General features: G+C 50.0%; 1 protein-coding gene across 2 annotated transcripts in view; it reads right to left on the bottom strand.

The window, feature by feature from the left end:
• MGMT (O-6-methylguanine-DNA methyltransferase) overlaps window positions 1-16,597 on the bottom strand; it is a 316,266-nt gene extending 299,669 nt beyond the window's left edge. For both annotated transcript variants that reach the window (XM_036735814.1, XM_036735813.1), the window contains exon 1: window positions 16,477-16,597. The gene's annotated coding sequence lies outside the window, so the exon portion shown is untranslated. The remainder of the gene's footprint in view (window positions 1-16,476) is intronic.
• Between the last annotated feature and the right edge of the window lie 3,750 nt (window positions 16,598-20,347).

The following is a 20,347-nucleotide window of genomic DNA, read 5'->3' on the forward strand; positions in this document are numbered from 1 at the left end:
TTTGGTCAATGAGCAACACAACGCACAAAGGATCTCTGATTCCAGCAAGGATTCTTCACAAGAAGAGGGTGACCTCACCAGACACAAACAGGCAAATAAGCAGAAACAGGGACTCGCCCAGTTTGTGTTCCCACAAGTAGGAAGCTTGCATTCCGATGCTATTAAACCAAAGCTTTGCCTGATGGTTCTATTGGAGCCTCTGAGGCCAGAGCACCGGCTGCTTCCATCTTCCCATCCTCCCAGCATGCAGAAGTGTGCAGTGTGGACAGGCTTCTCTTTCTGGGGACTGGTTCTTTCCTTTGAGGTCAGTGTCCCCTTGAGGTCATGGGTTCGTAGTCAGAGGAGCCAGGCTCTTGGGCCCACAGTGATGCCAAGACCCCTCTCCCGTTGCTTAGGCTCCCCCCAGAGCTCCAAGTTTTGGTGCCCTCTTATAGAAGACTCCATTCTTCAGTCGATAAAGTGAACCATTGACCAAATTTTCATTGGAGTGAAGATCACCTGCAAGGTCACTCTAGGTCTGCTATGACAGGAAACCTGAGAGCCGCAGGATCGTCGGCCAGTCAGCAAGCAATGGAGAAGTCCTCCCCATGGACCCAGCCTGTCTCCAGCTCTGGAGGTACAAAGAGGGCTCTCCAGGAGCCCTGAGTCATCTGGTACAACAGTGCCAGACCGGGATCCCAGGCCAAGCTCTTCTCCTCTTACCTCCACACCTTTACATCAAATCACTCCGTATGTGAATTATCCCATGCTGCATAACTACTATCCAAATTCTCAGGCTGCCACTATTGGGGAGGGACAAATAGCCCATTGGCATTTTTAATGTCTCACAAAAGTGCATACAAGACATCAAGAAATTTTCAAGTGAAAAAGCCTGTGTTGAGCAGTCCATAGTAAAAGGCGTAATGTATTTACTTTCCTAATACCCTGGATTTATGGAGCTCCTGTTTATTTTCAGTCTGTACTGGTCTCCATGAAATATTAAAAGACACAGAGGAAAGAAAGCTACTGCCAGAGTGCTGCGTGGAGGCTCCACGGGAGATTTATTGGAAGGCCTGGACAAGAGGGCACAGAGGGCTGCCATCTGCACCTGGGAAGGGAGCCGCTCCACTGAGGAGGGCAAGCATCTCGCAGATCCCTCCCTGCTCCACCAGACTAAGATTCTGTGGCCTATTCTCTCCTCAACAGCAGGGGCCGTCACGGTCCCTGGCACAGGGGGCCCAACACCCTCACCTGCAGGCACATGCATGCAGGGACTTTGGCTCTGAAAAGCTACATCATCACAGTAATGGAGAGGGAAAGCCAAGAGGCAGGTGGGGAGTGGGCTACGCCTCCTTCCCAGTCTCCATTGGCAAAATACACATCAATGGCCAATATACAAGATGCCTAAGAAATATTTTCATTTAAAATCCCCCACTGTTCTCCACAGAGAAAGACCCAATGGTACCCATCTGTTTTCCATTCAAACATGGCGCTGCGAAGGGATGGGGGCGAAAGAGAGGAAAGGAGGACACAATCAAGGTACATAAAAAATGAAGGAAGATTAGTGCCCAGGGACTGACCAGCCACTTTGGGTCAAGCTCCAAATTAAACAAAGCAAGTAGATCCACAGAACATTTGAAACTATTCAGAATTTTCTCTTCTTTTTGACACAAAAAAAGAAGCCAAAAAAAAAGACATTAACATATCTTTTCAGGCACAGTAATTGGGGAGGTATGAGAAAAGCAGAGGACCCCACGTTGGCTTTTACATATTTTTGTGTCTGTATTACGTGTGCGCATTTCTTTTCAAAGACAGTATCAAAGTCTACCTCTCCAGATTTTCCAAGTGCATCTTTCCCTAGCAATGTCTGGCCAATAAAAGCCCGGAGAATATTTGTTACATTAAAATAGCTCCTTCAACTGTAAAAAATAGGTTTACTACACAAAGACAGAGCTAGAAGGTGGCAAAGACTTCATAATACTGAGTCTATTTCTATGTTAGGTCATGTAAAGCAGATGGAAATAATGGCGATAGATGACGGCCAGTATTTTATTTAGACATTTTTATAAGGGAGCCCGAAGTTGAAAGCATGGCTAGGGTTACTATACAAATTTTGATTTTACTAAAATGTTACGTCCCTTGAGCCAAGGTATTAATCTTGTCATAAAAGTAGTCTCTCAGCTCACTGGTCATTCATTAAACTTCCATAAATTTTAAAATGTACTTATTGTCACTGGCTCCCACACAACGGTCAAGCAAGAAACAGGGAGCTTGCTGACAGTTGTCACTTGCCATGTGGGAGAGACTGGGGGTGGGGGGGTAGTAGTATTGGTGGGGGGGGAGGCTTATAGAGAGACTGCATGCACAGCACATCTCTCTCTCACACACACACACACACACACACACACAGATACAATTTGTTTCCATCTCTTCCAATATTTCTAATAGCAACATGTCCACATCCACCCATTTTGATTTCAGTCAAAGAAATGCAACGACAGCCTCTGAAAAAACAGCATAAAGCATAAAATTCGAGTGGGCCCCCCAGTTGTTACTATTCAAATAAGCCATCCTCCCACTGCCTTCTGCTCTGGGGAAGAGAGCTGGCTACGTGATGGGCAGAGGTCTGTAACAGGCAGTTACGGACCGTGACCAAGATGCAGGAATTTACAAGGAAGCATCAATCTTGTCAATGTCATCGTCGTCAGCATCCTTTACGTGGCCGGGACGCCGGGCAGGGATACCCAACCCTGGGAACTAAACTTGGCTGTAAGACCGCTAACGCCATCCCCTTCCCCAGGCCCCAGCCCTGTGGCCCCCAGACGATGGCCGATGTGGGCCAGAGCATCCACGCTGATGAAGTCCCGACGGCACGTTCCCTCCATGGACCAGCCCTGCTGAGGTAAATGGGAACCAGGATCGTGGCAGGAGGAGATGAGCCCCAATTCGTAAAGGCTGACAGGGAAACGGGTCGTTGTTATCGCTCCCCCTCTGACTCTGGGCTGTACTGCCCGGTCAAAGCTGTAAAACTCGGCCTCAGAACTTGTGGCGATGGAAGATCCAAAGACACTGAAATGGTCTTCCTTTTTTTTTTTTTTTTTTGGCAAGCAAACAGGAATTTAAAAGTTCAGTGGGTCATCGATCATCTGTAATGAGTCACAATCAACAAATGAGCCAGTAAAGGGGCTGCCTTTCATCACCAGCTCTATAAAAGCTTTGATCCACACAAGTGAAAATGGCCAGGCCCTTCACACAGCCTTCTTGTTGTAAGCTCTCCTTTACCACGGCAGCCTCTGCTAAAATACTCACTTACTCTGCCTCTTCCCCAAGAAGCTGCTCTGGCCCGGAGGAGGCCAACACTTCAAGTCTTAGGGAACAATCTGGCCAGATTTGGAGATGAAATCGTTCTTTCTTCTGGCAGACACATACTTTTACAGTCACAGCTTCTTGGAATCCTGCCTCTGACGATCTGATCCGTGGGTGAAGTTAAGACAACTTCCTCCCTTGAGCCGTCACCAGGACTTTCAAGTACAATCCAAAATGAAGCTCCTCTTTGCCTGAGAATGCAGACCCTGGTTAAAAAAGGCCGCAAAGCCCACGGGACTGGCTTGTTTGAGCTGACAATACCTTACCCACTCTTCTCTAAGACTGAAGGGTGGACTGGTTCCGTCCTGACAACCTGGCTTCTAAGAGACGGTGCAGAGAGAGGTCTGGGCTCATACTCAGGGCCTGGATCCCAAGCCTAATTCTGCTGCTTCTGACATGAGTGTGATCTTTGGCAAGTCACTCCACCTCCACAGCCCTGGTTTCCTCAACTATAAAAGGAGGCCAGCAGCCTAAAGGAACAGGATGGGTCAAGGGAGGGGGAGTACAGAGGGCACACGGATGGACAATGAAGAATCCAGAGCCTGCCCAGGAAAGCACAGCCCATTCTAATTGTAGAGAGGAGGAAAGAGCTGTCTGCTTCTTGGAGGCTGGCAAGGGCTGACCTTGTTTTTGTATGCATATCCTCAGAGCTTAGCAGAACGCTAGGCATGTAGTCAGTAAACCCTTCCTAAACACTTGTTTAACCCCTGGTGCGCCACCGTGACTACCCACAAAGAATGTACATCAGAGAGAGAGCCAGGAACCAGGCTGTCCTGGGCCTCCAACACCACTGCTGACTTGTCAAGATGTAAAAGACAGACGTATGTGTGTACACATGCATGTTAAACATACATGTGTATTGTGCACATGTGATATATGTGTATATGGACACCATATCTGTAATATACATATATGTACTGCGTGTGCATGCACATGCACATATAATAGAGACAGAGAGTGCTCCCTCTGCCAAAAGAAGACATGGATTTGTTGACTGAATTAACAATACCCTCAAACTACAAAAGGCCAAGAAAGCAACAAGAGACCGTCCTATTTTGGATTCTTGCCAGCACAGAGGGGAAAGGAGTCGCAATGAGCCCTCTACCCATGGCCCAGCCTCCCTCGGCCCCAGGGTTTGGGGCAGATTTCAAAGGGTCCCAAGAGAACTGAAGAGATTCATGACATGGCAGCAGCCCACCCAGGAAGGAGGGAAGGTCTCAGAAATGGAGCCCAGGAGCCACGGAGCATCAATTGCAATGAGACAGGGGATGGGGAACTTCCCTCCCTGGGCTCTCAGGCCTGTAGAGTAGGGGGACGCAAGGACCACGCAGGGAGAATGGCCACAAAAGCATGATATGGTCAGGAAGGAAAGATAAGGGCGCTGCCAGAGATGGATGGGACCATGCACCAAGAAGAGGACAACTGAGACAGGTCAACAAGCATCTATGGAGGGCTTGCTGTGTGCCAGGCACTGTGCTGAGTGCAGGGAATACAAATACAAGAAGAAATAAAGTCCCTGCCCTCAAGGTGCTTCCATTCTGATTCTGGACAAGAGTCCTTAGAAGGGAGAGGAAGGAAGGGAAGGAAGCTCAGGGCCATAGAAGCAGGAAGGAAGCCCTCTATTAAAGGCATCCAGCGCCTACAGTGATGCCCCCGCAAGGACCCCTGTGATCCGCCTCAGGAGAACCTGCTTCTAATTATTTATTTTTAGACCTTGCAATTGTCAAATATGGATTAAATACACACCGTGGGCCCAGCCCATCTCAAGGCCTGCAGAGGGAGCAGCGGCCTGGGTCAGATGCCATAACAACCAGCACCTGGAGGTCTGCAAAGTTTTCTGAGCCCTGAGTCACCCGAGGCTCGTGAAAACCTATATCAGGGAGAGGCGGCATGTGGGTAGCCCCCACTTTACAGATGAAGAAACTGAGACTCAACAGAGGAGAAGGAGCTTGCCCAAGGCAACACAGCACAGCATCTGAAATGGGAGTATTTTCCAGTTCTCCATTAACTGAACAGCTGTCAAAATTCCGGTTCCCAACAGAGCCCTGAAGGAGCCCAGCCAGCAGTGCCCTCCCTCCTGCGACCTGCCAGCTTGTGCTCAGCTTCATGTGAGGAGGGGCTGCGACATTCAGATCTATGTGTGTCTAAAGAGAGATGGAGATCTGGACATGCGGACGTATCTGCAACAGTGGCAGGAGAGAAAGGGAGGCCACTGTGCCCAGAGGCTGGGCCTGGAGGCAGGAAGGCCTAGTTCTGAAGCACTGGGAGTGGGGGGGGGGCCCTCTGGGCCTCAAGACAGGAGCCAAGGAAGCCCCTACACCACAAGGGCTCAGCAAGGAGAAGATGATCTAGTGTCCACAAAGCACCCTGCAGACCTTAAAGTGACAGACTGGGGGGCGGGGGGGGGGGCAGACCTGGGCCACAATCTGCAATGATGGAGAATGTGATCCCCAATCCTTAACATACATATGTAGCATGTGCATGTGAGAGAGGGAAGGGGTGGGGGGAGGGGGTAAGAGAGGGAGAGGGGGAAAGAGAGGGAGAGGGGGAAAGAGAGGGAGAGGGGGAAAGAGAGGGAGAGGGGGAAAGAGAGGGAGAGGAGGGTCGAAGGGAGGGAGAGAGAGAGAGGGAGGGAGGAAGGAGGAAAGAGGGAGGAAAGAGAGAGAGAAAGAGAGGAGGAAAGAAAGAAAGAGAAAGAAGGAAGGAAGGGAGGGATAAAGGAAGGGAGGAAGGAAGAGAGGAAGGAAGGGAGGAAGGAAGAAAGAAAGAAAGAAAGGAGGAAGGTAGGATGATTGAGGGAAGGAAAAAAGAGAGAAAGAAAGAAAAAAGAAAGGAAGAAAGAAAGAGAGAGAAAGATCCATCACTATATCAAGTCAGTATATGAATAAAATTCCATATGAAAACATTTAAAGTACATTAGATTTTTGGTCAAGATGAAAGACAGAAAAAATTCAAGCAATCTATTCTAATTGGGTTCCCATGGCAACTGTACAATTGGGTTTTTCCATACAACATCCCCAAGGCCCCGTGCACACTTGTAAAATATACTTCAAACAGCCAGAATTGTTTTCCATCGCAGCACTCCCAGGAAGATCAATTACTATACATCCCCACCCTAACTATTAGTGGCAGGAGATGTTAACACTATTTGCCATATTAACATAAGTCATGTAAGAAACGCTACCGATCACAATAATTATATGAAACTAATCATACACCTCCGATCCATCCAGCGCGCTCAGGGTGATAAAGGCACGTGCGTTTTGTCACAGGACCGCGTCTGCGGAATGTAAGAGGTCGAGTCCAAATACAGACCGAAACATTTTGCCTTCTATATTGATTTCTAGGATAAACAGAATCAATCATTAATAATTACATTATAAGATGACCCTCAGGGTTAATCAGATTCTTAGAGACTCTCACTATGGAATTAACAACAAACATAGCTGTGCTAAAAAAGAAAAAAAAAGATAACTGAAAAGAATTCAAATCCGCATTTTAAATATTAATAGCACAACATAACACCAAGCGCAGCCCCTACATGGGACTTGATTTGTACTAATTAGAGCAGGCCTCTCCTCGCCGTGACAGACATGCTAACCCAGCGGGGACGAGCATACGGCTTATTTTTTAAAGGTTAGGAGTTTAGCCTGGACGGCGATTGTCATGTAAGGCCTGAGCCGGAGAGTGGTTTTCAGCACTGACATGGGACGTGAAGTAAAAGTTAACAGCTTAATTAACATTTTTCCTGCCATAACCTTAACAATGCCTTACTATTGGACCAATCTTTAGGTCTGTGAGCCCACTTTCCATAAGTGGCTTGGGAGAAAGTTTTTAAAACCTCCCACCCACCCCCTGCAGCTGAGTAGCTCCCACCTCTAGGAAGGTCAACAAAGCCTGAGCAGCCCAGGGGAAGGAAGTCCCCCCCTCCCAGGTAAATGTTGGGGGTCTCAAGATGCCATGGGACCAAGAGCTAGAAGGGGTCTTATAGGATCACCTGACCCAAACATCCCATCTGGGAGATGAGGTAAATGAAATGTGCAATGACTTGTCCATAGTCACACAGCAAGCAAAAAGCTAAGCATGTGCTGGACTCCCAGCAAGTGAGCTCAGCTCCATCAAATGAATGTTACCATGCCCTAGGACCTACAGAAGGCCTGCCTGCTCTCAAGGAGATCACTCTGGAAGGGAGATATTTGGAGGAGGGGGTATCATAGGTGACAGAAAAACCCCCAAAAGGCAAAGGGGAGGAGATAAGCACAGATTTGTGATGCAGAGAGAGGGGAGACTAAGTGTCAAGGAGAGGTCCAAGGAAAAAGCCCTACTAGGAAAAACTGGAGGAGGGAGGTGTCTGACGCGTAAAACCAGGAACGATTGGCCTGCTGGTCCCAGCACTGACCTGTAAACCCAGGGGAGACGCCTGAGAATTGTTCAGTGGCACAAATAGCCTTTGGTGTCTGGCTCCTGGGCTTAGCACTGTGTCAGGAACAATGCAGGCACTCAATGAATGCTCTTTAGGTGGAACTGAATTAACAGGAATTCAAAGAGAGCCTGATCAATGGACGAACTGACAGTCTATATTTTACATAGATCTCCATATGCTCCTGTCTCTCCTCCCCTTAGCTAGATCCTGGAGCACAGGAACTGGCCAAAATCTTTGTCTCTGTGCTCCCAGCAGCAAGACCAGCGCTGGGCACATCCCCACCAGGATGACCCCCAAATTGGGATTTCTTCCCTGTTGTAAGCTTCCAGGGAGGAGCTCCCTTTATAAGGCAGATCAACAACTGCTCTGACATCATATTAATTAACCACAATAGTAATAATAGCATTTATATACATTTGCATACATTATCTCTTCTGATCCTTACAGCCCTGTGAGGGGGGAGCTCTTGCTATCCCCACTAACAGATGAGGGCACTGCGGATGAAAGGGCTTACGTGACTTGGCCAGCATCACACGGCTGCCAGGTGCCAGGGACGGCGGGGGGATTCTAACCCAAGTCTTCCTGCCAACAAGCTTAGCACTCTACTTGGCACATCACCTAGCTGCCTATCTTAAAGAGTTGGTTACATCCTGGGAAGGACTTGAACCCAAGGCCAGGTCTCCATCCAGGCTTATTGTCACACTTAACAAATTGGTGTTAACTGAAAGACCAGCCCAAGACACACTGAGGAAATTCATGCCAAAGGGGATGTGAAGGAATTATTTCACATCATATTTCAGTAAGCGAAGGCTACTAAAAGGATAGGGACAACCCCAGGTGATATGAACACCCCAAAAAGATAATGGGTTACAGAAGACAGCCTCTGAAGACCCTTGCAATTCTCAAATTCTGTGGTTCTGTGAACCACCAACTCACATTCAATGAGAATGATCTACATGTGCATGGAAGGCATCGTCGAGGAAAGCATGAGCAAGGAACAGGCAAGTTCTGACGACCGCCTTCCAGAGCACAGCAGCACACCTGCCCTAGAGACTCACTGAACCCCATCAAAGACAGCGATTACAATTCCTCCAACCGAAAGAGGGGAGAACTCGGCAAGTCCTCCTCAAACAGGAAAAGTGGGAAGTTTGACAGAAGACTATCCCAGAGTAGCCTGAAAGCCACGAAGTCACAGGTGTTTGAGCGGGAGCCTTAGGAAGTGTGCACACCAGTAAAGGCAACCAAGTGGACATTCATGGGTACACTACACACATCGTCTCAGGAAGCATGAAGCAGAGACAGCGCATCACTCCAGATGACCCCAGCCCAGAAGCCTGCTCCAAGCTTTGGGGGCAGATGACCACCCAGAATGGAAGCCCAGGGCTCCCCCCACCCCTTGTCATTGGCAGTCTCTCCACAGACAATCGGAACAGCAATGCTGATCACAGGACTGAGACCTCCCTCAAAAGAAGCCACATGGACAAGAGCACAGAGTTATGCTAAATGGGAAACACAAGGGAGCCACTGGACCTACCTGCTGGAATTCTGAGGGGGAGGTGAGCTAGAGCTGGAAGGAATCCACCAAACCCCTTACTTTACCAATGTGATGTCACTTGCAAGCATCTGAGGTGGAACTTGAACACAGGTCTTCCCGACTCCAGGCCCAGCGCTCTAGGCACCGACCCATACGCCTCTCTTCAAAGCAGTATTACTATCATCTTCACCATGACCAATCAATCCATTAATATGGCATCACAAGCTGAAGGTAACGCTCACAGTGTCAACTGAATATAAGCTCCCTGAGTGCGCCGTTACTGCCCTTCCTTGTCTCCTCACAACCAGCATGGTGGCATCTCCTAAACGCCTGCTCACTGACTGAATCAAGATTGACTGACTGATATGCTGACAGTCACTGGATGCACGGCTAAGATGCAGTGGTAAGACATGGGTCAAATACCAACTGGGACATCAGCAAATTATTTCTCCTCTCTGGGCCGGTTTCCTCATCTGTTCATTCATCCCACGGTTTTTGTGACCCTCGGATGGAAGAGCATGCACAAAGTGACTTGGGAACCTTAAAGAGATACATAAGGTTGGCTGTTACTTAGAGTTCTGGGGCTGAAGACTGAAATGCTGGTTCTGACCCCAGCTCTGTTAATTACTCCCCAGGTGTGACTTTCGGCCAAAGCAGACACTTTCTAGGCCTCAGGTTCCAAATGAGGAGGCTGCCTTCGAAGGCCTATGGGGCCCCTCTGCCGGCTCCAAATCTGTGAACTGATGACATCGTCTCCCACTGTTTCCTTGATAGAGTCTGGTGGAGAAGAGAAATAAAGGCAATATTTGGAGGACCCCCTTCCTGGGATTTCTCATCTGTGTTCCACAGAAGCCAGGGTTCCATAAATTTAAAAGCAAACAAACAAAAAAGTTGTAATGACAGACAAGTATGTATACCATGCCACCTGCTTCCGTTCCTGAGTTGGCTACACTACCGTACGTGGTCAGCAGAGAGCCACTGGGGACCAAGAGACTGGGGAAGCAGCTTCCTACAGACCCAGCAGCCATTCGCCAATGATAATGGTGGCCCATGGGTCAGGGCGCTGTTAGTCTGTCTCAACAGAGCCAAATAAAATGGTGAGAGGCTTTTACCTTCTTACAAGTCACTGAGTGACAATGTCCATTATGGAGAATTGGGTCAAAGCGGGCAGCTCAGAGGCAAAGAAAGCGAAAAGTGTGACAGAGCAAGCCGCTGTGGAGTGGTGAAACAGATGCCCATGGGTCAGAAGAAGCAACGCAAACCTCATGCTCGCTGAAGCCAGCCTGGCTCCCTTCAAAGAACTCTAATGCAATCTGGGTCTTATTACTACATTTTTCAATAGCTCCCTAGTTTCAGGAAAATTAAAAGAATTCACAAACAAAATAGTGGGTCTAAAAGGCAAACAAAAAAGCCCTAGGCTTTTTAAAGCAAAATCCCGATGAACAAATGATTCCCCAAATGGGGCCTTTTGGAAACAGGTAAAGTGAGAGTTAAGGGAGGAAAGGCTCTGGCCCCTCCAGGCCATTCCCAGGGGCCCAGAGAGAAGGCACAGCTCTAGCCTTCTCCAAACATAAAGCAAAATAAGGGGAAAGCACATCTCCATCTGCCATAGGATACCTGGGACCACTGAAAGCAAGCTCTACAAGAAAATCACACTCTAAGGAAAGGCTCTGTAGCCCCAGAAACCTTCCCTTCTGCTCCTGAGGAGGGTCACACAAGGGATGAGCCCCCAACCCCATGAGTCTTCACTATGTGCATTCATCTGACACTAACAGAGGAAGGCAGGTGGGGGGAAACAAGATGTAAGACACGGGGGCTCAGAGCCTAATCCTCACTTGTTATCTTCTCCAAACCCGGGCTTGCTCTGGTGTATGGTGCTCCCAGTAAGAAAAAGCCTTTCACCACGGCAGATCAGCATCTGCCTGGCAGCTCACATTCTGAGTTAGGTGCCGAGAGACGTTAAGTGACTTGTCCCGGACTGTGACAGATTGGGGATCACAGGTCTGGGCTGCCCGGGAACTCAGTACTCATCACAAGAGCTGGACAGCCACCAATTTACAGATGTACTGAGGCACAGAGCTAAGATTCGCTCTCGTGGCTTCCTGACTCCCTGCCCAGTGCTCCATGCATGCTTCCATCTCCCTCACTCTAAGGTTTCACACAGAACCTCCAAGGTGCCCATAGTTAAACAGATTACAAATTAAAATGTAACTGCAGAAGGGAATACAGTGGTATCTTATCAGAGGAGGGGAAGCTCACTGCTAGCTGAATGGAAAGCATGATTCAACTTTAATGCATTTTCCCCTTTTTGAAACTTTAATGTGTTATTATTCCGGAGGTGACAAATACATACAAACATGCAGACTGCCTAATAAAAAGAACAAACAAGAATGAGTCTCCATTACACACCACTCAAGGTTTTCTACCTATAATAAATTCAGCACCTTAGCTCCAAAGATCAGCTGTTGGCTGGGCCTCTCTCTGAAATTCCTTCTGTTTTCTGCTCTGCATTTTTAAACACTCCATCAACACTTCTCTTTTTTCTTTTCTTACATTACAATCACTATCCTTCCTCTGCCTGTCATTCCTCTCCCCCTCCCCCCAAAAAACATTTTAACCAACAGAGTCAAGTACCGTCCCCTACATTGACCACGTCCAACAATGTCTCTTTCTGCACCCAAGGGTCTATCACCCCATCTCATGACCCCCCACACACACACAGCACATCCAGCGTCTGTCTCTTTCTGCACCATGGGTCCATCACCCCCACATCATGACTGCCCCCTCCCCAAGTCAGAAAGCAAGGGTCCTTCATTGTGTTGGTCCTAGCACTGAGCCAAGGTCACTGTCACTGTATAAACTGTTCTCCTTGTTCTGCTCCCTTCCCTCTGCACCAAATCAGGCAAGTCTTCCAAGAACAAAGGTTGGTCATCAAATTCACCACACTCCAAGACCATCATCTGCCCAACTACTGCCCATGGGTGGGCCCTACAGTTACCCCAAAAGGAGCTGCCAAGAGCAGCTCTGTGCTTGCTGGCCACCACGGGTGTAACCATGGTGTGGTAGAGAGGGTACTGCCCCACGGTGGGTCATCGGACCCGAGGTGAAGTCCCAGCTCTGGTGCTAAAGGTGAGGCCTCAGTTAATTTAGCAGCAGCTGGGGACACCATGGGGCACAAAGCACCAAGCCAGGAGTCAGGAAGAACTGAATTCAGATCTGGCCTCAGACTCTTGGCAAGTCACCTGATGGTTGTCTGCCTCAGTTTCCCCATCTGTGAAATGGGGATAATAATAGCCCCTACCTCCCTGGGTTGCTGTGAGGATCAAATGTGAGGATAATGTTTATAAATCACTTAGCACAGTGTCCGGCACACAGCAGGTGTTACATTAATACTGGCTATCATCATCAGGCCTCAGATGGACATCTGTGAAAAGAACACTGGACCGACAAGAGGAGATCTGGGTTGAAATCCCAGTGTATAACTTAGGAGCTGTGTGACCAGAGGTAAGTCCCTGGACCATTCTGGGCCTTGGGCTCCTCACCTTTAAAAATGGCATCACACGACCTGATAAGGCATCGGGCATGGGAGGTAGTGACTGCCCAGTCTTTCCTGGAGCTGCTCCACTATGGAGGGAGCACAAGGTTCAAAGGCAAGACCCTCGTTTCACACCTACCACCCATGGGCCCTGAACAAGTCACCCCAAGTTCCTGGGTCTTCCAGGTCTAAATGGAGGACCACCCAACAGACACATGATCCGTCGCTCAGCGAACAAGCCGAGGGGCAGGCATCGTCTGGTCTTATCGGACAGAGAAGGAAAGTGAGACCCACAGAGGACATCCAACTGAAAGCCCCCCCACGGCTCAGTCAGATCTTAGTCAAATCACAATTTTATGCAGATTACTGATATACTCATAAATCTAAATATCCTATTCATTAATGTGGCTTGAGCTTACAAAGTACTAATTGGTGCCAGGGGGAAAAGAACAATTGGAAAAAAAATGATTTTTTTTCCTGGTAATTCGGTTTTAATACCAAGTATTCCCAGCAAGGAGATCCAGGTTCTTCTGGTCTACTTAAAGCTGTTAAAAAGGAACCTCATCTTCCAAGGGATCTCATGAGAAAGAACCCACACTGCCTTTCAATCACCTGGGGAGGACGGAGGCAGGGGAGCCACATCTCCCGAAATGGACTTGCCTAGCACCCAAATATCCACTGGAGATGATCTCAGAACGGACAGCCACGCTCTCCCCACAAAAGGCCCAAAGCTGAGCTCCAGTGCCCGCCCTTCCCAGCCAGCCCTTCGTCTCCTCCACATCCCGATGTGGCTGGCACATTGGGACGGCTGCTTCTAGACCCGGCCAAGGAAAAGCTGTACAAATACACAGAAAATTTACTTTCCGGGACAGAAAGGCAGCTAGTGAGCTGAGAAAATTGAGAGCAAAAACCACTCTGAGATTTCAGGAAATGGTGAACCCAACGAGTGAGGAATATATAGTTTAGAACTGCTGTACTGTATTATTACTACCTTGGGGATTAGGGTATAGGCCATAAAGGCTCTTCCTCTTCAGTTTGTTTACTTTAAATGTTTATGGATGTAATTAGGATGTAATGTATACAAATGCCAGGGATAGTAAAGTTATGTTATTTATACATTAAGCCTCCAATAACTGACTCCTCTCCTGCCCAACTGAAAAGTCAGGGATGGAAATCTGGAGCATGCACAGAAGCTGATTCTGGCCATCAGGAAGCATTGGAAAACACTGCCCGGCCGTTCCAGAGGAGAGCTCCTACGTCCCAGTCACTGCACAAGGCCAGACTTTACTGCTGTTTCCTCAGGTTTATTTGGTACAGTGGGGGGTACTTAAGGCAGGTATGGAAGTAAAAATTTCCAGAGACACTGGCCAGGGAAGTGAAGCCTAAGCACCCTAGCTTCGGGAGTAATGAGCAAGGGCCTCTCTGAACCCAGAGAGAATCTGCACTGCATACAGATGCAGAGGGGCCGAGCGGAACGGGCCCTGCTGGGGACCAGTACGTGGCGGAGGGAGAGACTGTGGGGACTGAGAAAAGAGGCCTAGACCTGGAAGCAGGGGACACCTCCCAACTCAGAAGTTTACTGTTCGGCTATCTTGGGCAGGGCCACTCACCATTCTTAGGACTGGCCTCCTCACCTGTAAAAGGGGAAGGGACTATATATGACCTGCCTGGGTTACTAAGCTCTAAGGGGAAGAGAAGCAAGCGCGCAGAACCTGGAGGCTGAATTCTGAGCTCTGGGGGCCTCAGCTGATGCTCCTCCGCTAGACCGGACTGCCTGGGAGGGCCCTGTGATGCTGTGGTGCATGAGCCTGCCCTGGACTTCGGTCTCCCCATCTGGACTAGATGACTCCTGCCTGGGTGCCCTCCTGCTCCGCAGCCCCGCTCTGCGTCCTTTCTTCCCCCATCTGTAAACGCGGGTCACGGACAGAGATGAGCTCCAGGCACCCTCTGAACTGAGAAGCCAAGATGCCTTCAAAGCAGCAGGGGCACACTTTGACAGGATGCAGGGTCACGGAGTCCAACCCACCCATTATAGTGTTGAGGAAGCAGCCCAGGGAGCTACACGGCTATCAGGAGAGTAAGGTTCACCGCATCCCAGACTGAGCCAGCATGGACCACGGAGGGCCTGGAATCGGGCGATGCCAGCCATGCCGGCCCTCTACATACCACCCCAGCCCAGGGCAGCTCTCCCCCCTCTGCCCCCCCCAGAAGAGAACCCGGAGAGCAGGAGCGCTTTGGGTGCCAGCCTGTAATCCGAGGCCTTAGCACAGTGCCTGGCACAGGATGAGCTCGGGAGAACTGCTTACTCCGTCTACACACGTTACTGGGGTATACATATCCATACACACACGTGTGTGCGTATACGTACGGATGTGTGTACGGACGTCACTACGGTACACCAACGCCAGGGATAGTAAAGGGTGGGTGTGTGCGTGGACACACACCCGCAGCCTCTGACCTCTCCATCCCACTCCACGCTTCCCTACCCAGCTCTCCCAGGGTCCCTCCACACGCGGCTCTCTCCAAGTATTTGTGTGCACATGGAGCCGTCTCCTCTCTGTGTACGCGTCTACGGGCCTGGCTGCGCACATTACCGAGGTCGCTAAGCCCGCCCGGCCGGGGGTCTCTGCACATCCATCCCAGGTGGTCTATCCGCCTTATCCGCGTGCGCACCGATCCACACCCGGGCCACCTCCTCGCCCGCTCCCGCATCTCCCTGCCCCCGTGCCCAGGCACCCTCCACCTCCGTGTCCCTCTGCGGTGCCACCTGCCCACGCCTCCGCCTAGCCAGGCCCGCGTCTCCCGGCCTCAGAGATGGCGAGGTCACCCCGCCATCGGACGGAAGGGGACGGGAGGCTGGGGGGATGGGTTACTCAGGGCCAGGAAGAGAGAGCCCCTGGTCAAGTCACTGCCAAGCAGAGTCACGCTGAGGAGGACCTGGAGGGGACGGAGCCCGGCCACCCAACCAGCGCGGGCTGTCAGGGAGCCATAGGAGGGAAGGGGCTGCATGGCGCTGCTTGGGGGCGGGGGTCGTGTACTGGGGAGGAGGGTCCTCCATGGGGGGGTCATAGACTGGGGGGGGTCCTCCTTGGGTGGAGGGGTGTGAACTGGAGGGGTTCCCCCCGGGTGGGGGGATCATGTACTGGGGGGGGGTCCTCCTTGGGTGGGGGGATCATGTACTGGGGGGGGTCCTCCTTGGGTGGGGGGGTCACATACTGAAGGGATCCGACCTGGGGGGCTCGTGTACTGGGGGGTCCCCCCTGGGTGGGGGGGTGTGAACTGGGGGGGTTCCCCCCGGGTGGGGGACATAGACTGGGGGGATCCTCCCTGGGTGGGGGGGATCATGTACTTGGGGGGTTCCCCCTGGGTGGGGGGCTCGTGTACTGGGGGGTCCCCTCCTGGGTGGGGGGATCATGTACTGGGGGGGGTCCTCCTTGGGTGGGGGGGGGTCACATACTGAAGGGATCCGCCCTGGGGGGCTTGTGTACTGGGGGGGTTCTCCCTGGGTGGGGGGCTCGTGTACTGGGGGGGTCCCCTCCGGGGTGGGGGTCACAGACTGGGGGGATCCTCCCTGGGGGGTCCTCCCCGTCGGTCCGCCCATCGGGCAGGGCCCTCCTGGGGGTCTCCAGCTGCACTCACCGCGGGGGCCCAACAGCTGCAGCTCCCTCCGTCTCCCGAGGCCTCAGCCACCAGGACAAGCCCGGGCTAGTCCAGGGGACCCTCGGGCTGGGGAGGGGGCGGGGCTGGAGCAGGGGCGAGGAAGCGGAGGCCACTTTCACTTTCACCGGGGGCGCATGCCCAGTGTGCTCCACTTGGGACTCAGGCCACGCTCGCTGGGCGGAGTCAGCGTCCTGGCCCCGCCCCTGGGCCGGCCCAGAGCTCCCGGCCCCGCCCCCCACCAGCTGAGATCAGCCCTTCAAGTACTCTGCGAACGTGCCAACAATACTTGCTGTTAGATACTAAAGACAGGAAAAGGTCAGAAATGGTGGAAGGGGAAAGGGCGTGCCGGCAGGACCTGGGGGTCAGCCTGACCACAGAGGTGGCAGGTGTAAGGGTGCATGGGGGAAACTGAGGCAGCCAGCTTGCCGGACCATGGCAGGGTGACGAGGCACAAGTCCATACAGATGTCGGGCTGTGAATGACTTCAATGCCAGGCATTTAGGGTCTGTGCATGGAGGCAGGCTGTTGGGCACTGTGGATCACTCCTGCTCCCTGGGTTTTCAGGGCCCCCCTCCCCATTCTCGTCCTCCTCCTCCTCCTTATCTGTCTCCTTGGCTGGATCCTCCTCCAGATCCAGCCCTCTAACCGCAGGTGTCCCTCAGGGCGCTGTGGTTGGCTTCCTCTAGACTACTTGCCCCGGTGATCTCATCAGCTCCCACGGATTTAAGGACCGTCTTTTTGTTCATGATTCCCAAACTACCAGTCCAGCCCTAATCGCTCTGCTGATCTCCAATCTCACATCTCCGACTCCTTTGAAGACATCTGGTACAGGATGGCCATGGACACCCTGACCTTAAACCCTCCCCTCCCCCACCTTCCCTATTACTGTAGAGGGCAATACTCCTCCCAGTCCCTCAGGTTCCCAACCCAGGCGCCTCTGTGTCTTTCACCCCCTTCTCTCCTGTGACACAGCCACCCCTGGTCCAGGCCCTCTTCACCTCACACCCAGATTATGTGGAAGCCTGCTTTGGGGAGGTGGGGAGTGGGTGCTGCCTGCCTCCAGGCTTTCCACATTCTAATTCATTCTGGGTTAAATCACTAAAGTGATTTCCCTAAATGGCACATCCCGTAGCCTCATCCCCCTACTCAATAAACTCCACTGCCTCCGGGAGCAAACACAAAAGCTTGCTTTGGCATTCAGAAGCCCTTCATGATCCGCCCCTGCCTACTTCTCTGATCCTTTTACACCACACTGCTGACACAGGCTCTTGGAGCCAGGGACCCTCCATCTCCATGTTCCAGGCATTCTCTGGCTGTTCCCCAAGCCCGGAATGCCCTCCCTCTCCTCTCTGACTTCCCTGAAATGCCAATTAAAATCTCACCTCCTGGGGCAGCTAGGTGGCAGAGTGAGTAGAGCACAGGCTCTGGAATCTGGAGGACCTGAGTTCAAATCCAGCCTCAGACACCCGACACACTTACTAGCTGTGTGACCTCGAGCAAGTCACTTAACCACAATTGCCCTGCCTTTCCCCCTCAAACAGGGAAAAAAAAAAAAAGATTAAAAAAAAATCCCACCTCCTACAGGAAGCCTTCCCCAACCCCTCTAAACTCTAGAGCCTTCCCTCAGTCAAGTATCTCCTCTTTATCTTAGCTCTCTGTGTATAGATTTGTCGGCATGCTGTCTCCCCCCCTTAGAATGCAAACTCATCTGGTTAATTCAGAAAAACACAGAAAGACTTGGATTTAAGGAAGAAGATGCTCTCCACCTTCAGAGAAACAGCTGACAAGTAGAAATATGCATAGTACTGTGCTGTGTGTGTGAGTGTATATGTTTGTAGATATGCATTTTATATATATATAGATAGACAGATAGATAGCTAGATATGTGTGTGTATGTATACATATATATATATATCCACCCTTAATTGTAGCCTGGGGGGGGGGAGGTAAAAAAGGCACAGCAGAAAACAAAAGACAACTTACAAGGAAGCAAAGAAAAGACAGCTTTGAAAACAATGTGTAGTATTTATTCTATAGGTTTTCTTGAAATGGAAATTAGCGCTTTAGACTGAATCCTCTCTTATGTTCTGCCGCATACATCGCAATGTTTGTACTTAAGTTTAAAATAAATTTAAAAACTTAAAAATAAAAAAAATTGTAAGCTCCTGGAGGACAGCGACTGTTTTTTGCCTCTTTCTGTATCCCCAGAGCTTAGCACAGTGCTGGGAATATAGTAGGCACTTAATAAATGTTTACTGAATTGAACTGAATTCAATAGGGAGGCATACAGTCCTATTTGCTCACACAAGATTTCCCCCCTCCAGGCCTTTGTACAGGCTGCCTCCCATACCTAGAACACTCCTACAGGAGCCCGATGCCGTTCTCTACCACCCCCAACCCCGCAGTTGCTAAAGCCTTCCTCTCTGAGGTTACCTTCCATCTGCCCTATATTTATCTGGTAGAAACTAAATGTGTGTATACACTGTTTTCTTCATTGGAAGGTAATCTCTTAGAGGGCAGGGCGTGTTTTGTGGTTTTTGTTTTTGTTTTTTTTTCTGTATCTTCAGCACTTAGCCCAGCCAGAACCTGGCATATAGGAAGTGCTGCATAAATGCTTGTTAACTGATGGTGTGGGCAGGAAAAATAATTATATCCTTGTTTCAATTTAATTGGGTTCCTTTGTAATCTTTTATGCATCTAAAAACATGATTCTGAGAAAGGGTTACTATAGGTTTGGGCAGACTGCCAAAGGGGTCCAAGACACACAAAAAAAGTTAAGAACCCTGGTTGCGGTTTGGGGTGCTGGGAACCCCAAAATGCAAGGGTACAGGGTGGGTCTGCCTCGAAAGAATTGCACTACTTAAGCCTTCTTTCAGTTAAGAGTAGTGAGGTTTTATGGGCAGGCAGGACTTCTAGTAAACCTGCACAATATGGTGATGCCAATAGAAGCAGGAGAGAGTTCTAACATCTTCAAAATTTAATGGGGGTAAGATTGATGCTTTTATACAGAAAAAGACAGAGAAAATTTGGATGGCATTAAGGAGTGGTAAATCGCCTGGGGTGGTCTGGGATTAAGGAGTGTCAAGTAGACTAATTAAATAATCAAGGTGGGCTGGGGTGGGCCAGATGCTTGGGAAGCACCAGTGATCTGGGCTACTGAAAAGTATGGGAAAATTCAGGGACTGAGTTGCTTTCAAAGACATGGTCTTTTCCTTTTAGGGGTCAAGGACCCATCCCCACATCACCCCCATCCCGGAGACTAGGGAGCCAGTGAAGCTTTCTGACCAGGGAAATAACATGGTTAGACCTATATTTTAGAAATATCCCTTTAGTAGTTGTACCAAACCAATGATGACCTGAAGAGGGGGCAGATAGAGCAGAAGTAGGTGAGAACTAAGTGTGTAAAGACAGGGTAAGGAGAAGAAATGGGGAGGGCCCTGATGAGAGAGACACACTGTAAAAATGTCAGCTCCAAAAGAGTTGATTGAACAGGTGCAAACTACTGAAAAAGGAATTCTATTTACCAAAAGGTTCTGATGAAACTAGGAAAAAATAAAGTTTTAAAAATAGACTGAAATTAGTACCTTAAACTACATAAATTCCAAATGGACCAACCACCTAAATGTAAAAAGGGACATCATCATTTTTATTTTTTTTTAAAGCCCAGTCAACTGACTAGACATAATGATGTGAAAGCCAGGAAGACTGTGGATCACTACAAGTTTGCAAAACCTTGGGTAACTGGAAAAATGCTAATACTTTCAGCTCAAATAGGTATGTTTGGAAGGGGCATGCATATGGGGGAAGTTGTAACATTTACACATGTTAAGCTTGAATGTTTAACGAGAAT

Source organism: Trichosurus vulpecula, chromosome 8 (assembly GCF_011100635.1).
Source record: "Trichosurus vulpecula isolate mTriVul1 chromosome 8, mTriVul1.pri, whole genome shotgun sequence".
Lineage (NCBI taxonomy): Eukaryota > Metazoa > Chordata > Mammalia > Diprotodontia > Phalangeridae > Trichosurus > Trichosurus vulpecula.